The following is an 8,608-nucleotide window of genomic DNA, read 5'->3' as shown; positions in this document are numbered from 1 at the left end:
AGAAAATTCACCGACAATACAATGAAAAACTTCTGTCAATCCAAACATTGTAATAAAGTGGCAAAGGAAAACCACAAACTGGGAGAAGGTATTTGCAACCACGTAATTCATATACAGAATTATATAAATACATGACATGGGCTACTAGATGCAAATAGGCATTTGACAAAAGAGGAAACGGGAATGGTCAATAAATATGAAAAGATGCTCAACCAAATCAGGGAAATACAAATTAAAACTACTGGCCCCACTGGGGAGCCATGTCCAGCCTGCTCTATCTCACCAAGTCCCCCCAGACCCTCTCTCTGGCAAAAATTTAAGTCTGACAACGTCAAGTGTTGGTAGAGATGTGCAGCAATGAATTCTATATACAGCCTGGTTGTACAGCCACTTTGGAAGCTATCTTACATAAAATAGAACAAGATGCACATTGTCAGGAATTCCACTCCTGAGTATATACTCTAGAACAGTGGTTCTCAACACAGCCCAAACATTAGAATCATCTAAGGGCTTTCTACTGATGCCCAGCCTCTGCTCTACATCAACTGAATTGTTATCTCTGGAGGTGGGAACTTGTTACTGGAAATGATTTTAAAAAACAACAGCAAACAAACTTGCACACCAGGTAGCTCCAATGTGCAGACCTGGCTGGGAAATATTTCCTGGGTATGTACAAAGCAGCCCTGTTTAAATAGTAAAAACTGAAAACAGCCCAATTCTCCATCACTAGAAGAGATAAATTGTGTTATGTTCATGTGTAGATTACCATGCAATAGAGGAAATGAATTAGTTATGTGTATAACCATGGATAATTATTTATTCTTAAATTTTATTTTCCAATTTTAGTTGATGTACAATATTACATTAGTTTCAAGTATGCAACATGGTGATTAGAAATTTATATACCTCACAAAGGGATCACACTGATAAGTCTGGTAATCATAGGACACCATACATAATTATTACAATATTATTTACTATATTGTCTATGCTGTACCTTATAGCCCCATGACTTTTTTTTTTTTTAACTCTCACCTGAGGGTATGTTTTAGAGAGAGGAAGAGAGAGAGGTGAGAAACATCAATCGGGTGCCTCCTGTATGCACCCCGACTGGGGATGAGTTCGAAACCTAGGCATGTGCTCTGGCTGGGCATCAAACCCACAACCTTTTGGTGCCTGGGACGACACTGTAACCAATTGAGCCACCCAGCCAGGGCCTGTGACTATTTTTATAACTGGCAACTTGTATTTCTTAATTTTTTTCAACTTTTTTACCCATCCCCCCACCTCCCTACCATCTGGCAACCATCAATTTGTTCTCTGTATCTCTGAGTTTGTTTCTGTTTTGTGTGTTCATTTATTTTGTTTTTCAGATTCCACATGTAAGTGAAATCATATGGTATTTGTCTTTCTCACCATGGATATTCTAACAATGCTGAGCACAAAAAGCAAGTCTCAAAATAAGACATGCCACTTAAGCTGAAAACTATCAGGGCTTATAAGATGAACACACAAAAGTCAGCAATAAACAATCCAAAAGGAAATTCATACAATTCCATTTACAGGAGTATCCAAAAAATAAAATACCTGGGGGTAGATTGAAACAAGGAGATGAAAGACTTGTGCATTGAAAACTATAACACATTGCTGAAATAAACTAAAGAAGACCTAAATAAACGGAAAGACATTCATCTTAATGAATCGGGAGATTTAATTTTGTTAAAATGGCAATACTACCCAAAGCAATCTACAGATTCAATGCAATTCCTATCAAAATTCTAATGACCTTTTTAGAAGAAATGGAAAAACCCATCCTAAAGTTCATATGGAATTGCAAGGGGCGGTGAATAGCCCATATTGAAAAAAGAACAAGATTTGCACAGTGGCAGGATCATAGACAATGAGGTTTATCTGAGGCACGATTATTGCTAATTGAAAACTTTTCCCAGTACCCCGCTATGATGTCTTGAAATATAGTCGGCACTGGCAATTTTTGACAGTCTCTGTGGAGATTGAATTAAAAAAGAAAAGAGCCCTGGCCAGTTTGATTCAGTGGTCGGATCGCCAGCCCTCAGACTGAAGGGTTCCGGGTTCGATTTCAGCCAAGGGCACATACCTCGGTCGCAGGCTCGATCCCCCGCCCAGGCTGCAGTGCAGGTGGGAGGCAACCAATTGATGGGTCTCTCTCACATCCATGTTTCTCTCTCCCCCCTTCCCCCCACCCAGGCAGGGGGTCCTCACTGCTCCCCAACACACACATAGCAACCAGACGCAGATCCTTGCTAACACCTGTCCCCCACTTAGAATGTATTTCTGTTTCCCCACAAATAGACACATTCTAGCCTCCCATCAGTGGGAGCTGGTGCGCCCTTGTGAACTTGGTGAGTAACCAGGGTTATTACCCTGTGGTTACCTCCTACAGGGTAACCCTTGGTTATCCTGGAAGAGACAAGTACTTGAGAATGTAATCTCAGTGTAGGAGAGTATAGCTCAGCCCAACCCAGGCCTTCTGCTGTTGCGTGGGGTGGGGTGGGGTGGGGTAGGGTGGGGTAGGGTGGGGTGGGGTGGGGTAGGGTGGGGTGGGGTGGGTGGTGGGTGGAGGAGCACTAAAGATGGAAATTGCCCCTGGAGGGAGTGTGAATTCAGGAACAGAGATTGACTGGGAAGATGAGAGCCAGACAAACCCCTGCTTGAGAGCAAAGCATCTGAGGAGGGGGAGACTGGAAGACCTCAGAGGGAAGGAAGGGCTCTCAGCTGGGAGAAGAGGCACGCCACAGGGCGGCGACCCTCAGGCCACCAGGTTCCCAGATGGACAGGCAGAATGCTCAGCCAGAGGAGCCAAGCCCCTAGGTCCCAGCTTGCTTTGCTTCTGAGGCTGGATGGGGAGCTGGCAGGGACAGGGCTGTCACTCTCTCACTATGTACCTCTAGGCAAGCCAATTCCCTTTTCTTGGCCCCGGGTCCAACTGTAAAATGGGAATTGGACTAAAAGATGTGGGGGGCGGGGGTCCTTTCAACAGACATACTGTGACTCCAAGTGGCTTGTGTCTTGGAATACAAGGTTACCTGGCCCCAGGGCTGGGTTGTGAACTGTGGAGGCACCACTGCCCCCATCTCTCCGCACACCCTAAAGTTGTAGGGGGACCTAAAGTTGTAGGAGGACCTAAGAAGAAGTGAAACTGTTGACGAAAGTATAAGGCATGTGGTGCGTTACCCCAGATGGGGACAGGGTAGGGGTAATGAAAGGTTTTAGACTCAATACCAGGGGTGTGTGGTAAGGCCGGTGAATTCCCTGGGCATGAAATGAGCTGTCAGTGGGGTGCCAGACTGTGCGTAAACACGGAGGAGGCATTCGGTGAGTCCATGGATGGTGGTGCTGGCAGGAGGGTGAAGGGCAAGGAAATCCATGTTCATAATAGGTGCCCGCTGCAGTGAACCTTGGGCTCCTCTGCCATGCAAGGGGCCAGTGTAATTAAGTGGCCACCAGGTGGCAGGCTAGTCCTCGGGGAAGGGCCCACACTGAGGCCTAGCATTCGTTTGTGCTGTTTTTACAAACGGACTTGAGGGAGGCAAAGCCTAGCTCACAGGAACATACCTGCCTTGGGGACTTCAGGCCCAGTGACAACAAGAGAGGGCTAGGCTAGGGGACTGTATTTACAGAATCATGAGCCCCAGCACATATAACAAACTGTCTTAAAAAATCTTAGACTGTTTCTTGGTTGCCTAGTTCAGTCACCATTTCCCTCTGCCCACCCAGAAGCCCCGAGAGGAGTGATGACACCCCAAGACCACACAGGACAGGTGCAGAGTTGCAGCAGCGTAACTGCGATGTGGGGGAAAGGATGGTCAGGGGCCTGGGTCCAGCCCTTGGGGGTAGAGTGAGTGCTGGGTCATGCCCACAAATGGATATTGAGTGTCTGCTGGGTTCCAGGGACTGGGCATGGAGCAGTGACCATGACCAGCAACGTCTCCCCCTTGAGAATAGAGAGTGAACCATAACCACATCCACGGCAAGATCGTTTCAGGCCATGGTAAGTGCCATATGAAGGAGATAAAATGACATCAGGGAATGACTGGGGCTGGGAGCTGCTTCAGCTCCTCTACCAGGAGAAGGAAGGCCTCTCCGAGAGGTGGTGTTGAAACCTGACTGGCAAGAATATCTGGAGGAAGAAACTGGAAGTTTAAGTAAAATCAGCTGATTCATTTGCCATGTTCCAGGCATTGTTCTAGGTCCTTTGCATGAATTAGCTCCTTTCATCTCATCACAACCTTATGAAGTAGTAAGATTATCATTGCCATTTTGTGGAAGAGAAATTGCCCCACAAGGGGTCAAGTAACCTTGGTAGGTGAGAGAACCAGGACCTGGACCCAGGTCGCCTGCTGTAGAGCTGGTAGGCTCACCCTGTGCCATTGTTCTGCTTCCCAAAGGCACTGGCACTGAATGACCAAGTCTAGCTGTACAATATGGCTTGTGTCTTGAATGTAGGGAGTTGGAGTAGAAATGACAACCCAGTCTTCCCAAGGGAAGGCTTGTGCCAGCGAGTGTCAGAGCTGGGGCAGGGCTGCGGCACCCCTCCCTACCTCCCCTCTCTAACACTCTGGGGGAGTGCTTTTATTTTTTTTTAATTACAGTTTACAATCAATATTATTTTGTATTGGTTTCAGGTGTACAGCACAGTGGTCAGACAATCACATGCTTGACAAAGTGTTCCCCTGATATTTCCAGTACTCACCTGACACCATACATAGTTATTCCAACACTATTGACTATATTTCCTATGCTGAACTTTACATCCCTATGACTGTTTTGAGGCTACCAATCTATATTTCTCAGTCCCTTCACCTTTTCAACCCAGTCCCCCAGTGCTCCGGAGGAGTTCTGAAGTCTCAGCTCCCTGCCCCTAGCCTCTCTGTACACAGCTAACTGGGCCACCTCATTCTAAAGGGATTTGACTCCAGGAGACAACTGGAGACCGGTGAGAAAGGGCTTAGGGATTAGACAAGGATATCTGGGAAGGTAAGGGACTTAATTAGGGGGGTTCGGGTGTGGGAAGTGGGGCGGGGAGAGGATTTGTGTCCTCACAAAGCCAGGGTGGACTGCGGAAGTGAGGAGGAAGTGGGCTCCTGGGAGGAGCCAGAGGGGCTCGGTTTCTCATATTCTGTTGTGTCTTCAGAAATAACACATAATAGTATTAATAATCCTTCACATTTGTGCATCCATCACTTTTTCAGCCATTATTTCACTGGGAATTCTCACAGCGGCCTTGGGAAAGAGGCAAGGATTACATTTCTCCTCAAATTACTAGTCTTGTTTCAACAGGAGGCCCCAGAAGGAGGAAGACCCGCCACCCACCCCCTTCCCCGCCCAGCTCCTGGAGCATCCCCAGCTCAAGGATCTCCGAATAGCCTCTCCCCTCCGCTCAAAGATCCTTCTTGACACCTCCTATATCCACATACCTCCCAAACTCTGATTCTTTATCTGGTTCTACTAGGGCAGTTGTATTTTTAATTTAATTTTTATATTTTTAATATTTTATTTATTGATTTTAGAGAGAGAGAGGAACAGAGATTGAGAGAGAGAGCGAAAGAAACATCAATTTGTTGTCCCACTTATTTATGCATTCATTGGTTGCTTCTTGTATGAGCCCTGACAGGGTATCGAACCTGCAACCTTGGTGTATCAGGACTATGGTCTAATCAACTGAGCTACCTAGCCAGGGGTACACAGGGCAGTTTTTTACTCCCTGATTAGCACAGTGCTCAGTTAAATATGTGTTGAATTAATGAATGTATGAATAAATGAATGAAAAGGCCTCCTGCACCCTCTAATTTGGCTGACTCCTGCTTGGCCATCAGTTCTATGGGGAACCTAGGATGCCTCACCCTCTGGCTGGCTGGGGACCCTCGGGTCTGCATCCCTTATGGTGGCACTGGCTGCACTATACTGGAGGGGGAGGCAGGTATAGGAGCCGCCTTGCCTCTAGTCCCTATAGACTGGGAACTCCTTGAGGGCAGAGCCTAGTTGGCTTCATTCTCTGAGGTGTCAGCATGCCTGGTGCCATGCCCACCCCAGAAACAGTACTTGTGGAGCGAAAGAATGAAAGGCGCTCTGTCTCCCAGGTCTGGCCAGGAGCCAAAGCCTGGGCTGCCTGGAGGGGGGAGGACAGGCACAGGATTGAACCCATTGCCCTGCTTCCACGTTCTGCTGCTGAGGCCCTGCCTGCCATGCAGTTCCAGGTAGTTCTGATTCCTTCATTCCTTCCCCCCTTCGTGGGAAAAGGACTTGAGGCATCTGCAACCCCACATGACAGGGCTGGGAGGAGGCGAGGAGGTGAGAAGGTTCACGTCAGGGCTTTTCTGCACAGCCACCTGCCAGCACCAGGGCTTTCCAGAGAGTTCCTGCTGTTCTGGCCTCGTGAAAGTAGAGTGTTTCACAAATATTTGTAGAAGTGTTTAAAAAACGGTTCCCTCCAACTCTCAATTGACTGTGCCAATCTCCGGAACCACTCCTTTCCTGCTGACACCACAGAATCAGAGGACAGGGGCCCCCGACAGCCTTTGATCTTGAGGTCATTGCCTTTGCTGTAGAGGAGAGGCATCCAAGGCCAAGAGGTCAAGGGCAAACAGCCCTTCTGTTTTCCTTTGAGTAGGTTGTACACTGAAGTGAACATCTTAAATAAAGTGAACATCTTAAATAAAGGTCTCAGCCACATATACAACAAGGAAGACAGCCATGCCCTGCCCTAAGCCAGAGGCTGATGATTCTTTAACTAGGGCAGGACTGCTGGGACTACCAGAAAACACACAGAGGTGGGTTGGGAACTCTCAGCCCCCGGGCTGGACCCGAGACCCTCTCTCTGCGCCCTGCAGAAGACCTGTATGGTGGGGGCCACACCAGGTGCAGAGTGAAGGCCTCCCAAGAATCTTTAATGGGCCTGCAGTAGCCTGCCTCTGTCTTCTGCCCCAGAGAGGCTTGGGGTATTCTGCTTTCAACTCTGCTGGAGATATGAGTGTGAAGGTGGTGAGGGTCCAGCCTCTTGGAGGTGGGGTGCCCACAGGCTGCTGGGCTTACTTCTGTGTCAATTCTAGGCGGTAAAGGGAGGGCATGGCTGAGTGCTTCCACATGAAGGCGAAGTTTTCCACATCTATCACGCCACTAACGATTTTGGGCAAGTCATGCTCTCTTTGGGCTTCAGCTTCCACAGCTGTTAAGTGAGGTGAGCTCCCTGATCCCTGAATGACCTATGTTTATGTCTCCTTCCCAGTCCTTCCCCAGCACCTGGCTCTGTGCTTATTGGAGCATCTCTTGAACTCATTCATTCAGCATACATTTATTTAACAGCCTGTGTGCATGATGCTCTGCTCGGGGTAGAGGGCCTGTGGGGATTCAGTGAGTAGAACAGGGTCGCATGCTCAGGACCTCACGGTCTCGCAGGTAAACGCTGCTAAGCAGGGCCACACCGAGGTTGATCAGTCCTCCCCGCCCACTCCTCCTCTCCTCTCCCTTCCTCTCTGGTTCTGGCTACGCTTCCCACTAACCCCCAAAGCTTTGCTCATGCCGTTGTGCCCCCATGGAATGAATGAATCTTTCTGTTTTCTTCCCACCCCTCATTTTCAGTCCCAGCTCCAATGCCGCTTCTTCCCTGAAGCCTTCTAGGATTCTTCCAATCCCAAACAAATTGTCCCTCTTTTAGGCTAGCTCCCAGTCACTTGCTGCCTCTCCCTGGGACATACATCTGGCTCTTGTATTCTAGGTGATAGCGCTTGTGGGAGGGCAGGAATGGTGTCTGGTTTGTTCGGTGTTCCCAGAACAATGCCTAGGTACCTGGCACACAGTGGGGGGAAAGAATGGCCCAAGGCATGTTTCAGCAGGTAGGCAGGATTAGAGTGGAGCAGAGGGGACCCAGGCAGAGAGGCAGAGGGCTGTGGTAGTCTGAAAAGGGGAGATGGCTCATTCTAAGGGGGGGGGGGGCTGTGACAGAGGCAGGACAGTCAGACTTGTAGCTACATGCAGTGTAAGCAGGGAAGGGGTGAGCTTCCTTCCTGCCCACCCAGAGGTCGAAGCCTGGCCAGGCAGGCGGCAAAAGGGAGGCCACACACAGGGCGATCTAGGGAGTGGTCCCAGCGGAGACCCCTGTGCTAGGCGAATTGCCTGCTTTTTTAAGCTCACTTTAGTCTCTCATGCTGGCTCCGAGTCCAGATCCTCTACCGCCGCTGAGTGAATGGAGAAGCTTGCATTCAGAGACGTGAGGTGGCCTGCTGGTGTCTCAAAGAAGTAGAGGATTTGGAACTCAAACCCAGGCCTCTGAAGCATTCTTCCATGCTGGCTGAGGGTGCCAGCCGCTTAGGAATGGCTAAGTGCTGGGAAGGTCAGATCTAAAGGACAGGGCCCTGGCTGGGAAGACAGGCCACGCACTTCCTTAGCCCCTCAGCTTGTCTGACCTGCAGGAGGAGAAAAGCTGTCCACACTGCAAGGCCCTAAGCTGGGTTGGCAGCAGTTGTCCAAAACCGGGGGGGGGGGGGGGGGGGCGGGGGCAGAACAGAAGGGCAAGGGCCCCAGAGAGGTGGTCAGTACCACAGCTCCTAGTCAGGTGATGGCTAGGCTTAGG

At 49.2% G+C, this 8,608-nt stretch overlaps 1 non-coding gene across 1 annotated transcript; it reads left to right on the top strand.

The window, feature by feature from the left end:
• The first annotated feature begins 1,871 nt into the window (after positions 1 to 1,871).
• On the top strand, positions 1,872 to 2,012 carry LOC148090802 (U4 spliceosomal RNA). Its single transcript, XR_015716260.1, has one exon. It is a non-coding gene; the product is annotated as a U4 spliceosomal RNA (small nuclear RNA).
• The last annotated feature ends 6,596 nt before the right edge of the window (positions 2,013 to 8,608 follow it).

The sequence above is a fragment of the Miniopterus natalensis genome, chromosome 20, assembly GCF_054644295.1.
Source record: "Miniopterus natalensis isolate mMinNat1 chromosome 20, mMinNat1.hap1, whole genome shotgun sequence".
Lineage (NCBI taxonomy): Eukaryota > Metazoa > Chordata > Mammalia > Chiroptera > Miniopteridae > Miniopterus > Miniopterus natalensis.
This window is presented reverse-complemented; position numbering and strand designations above follow the sequence as displayed.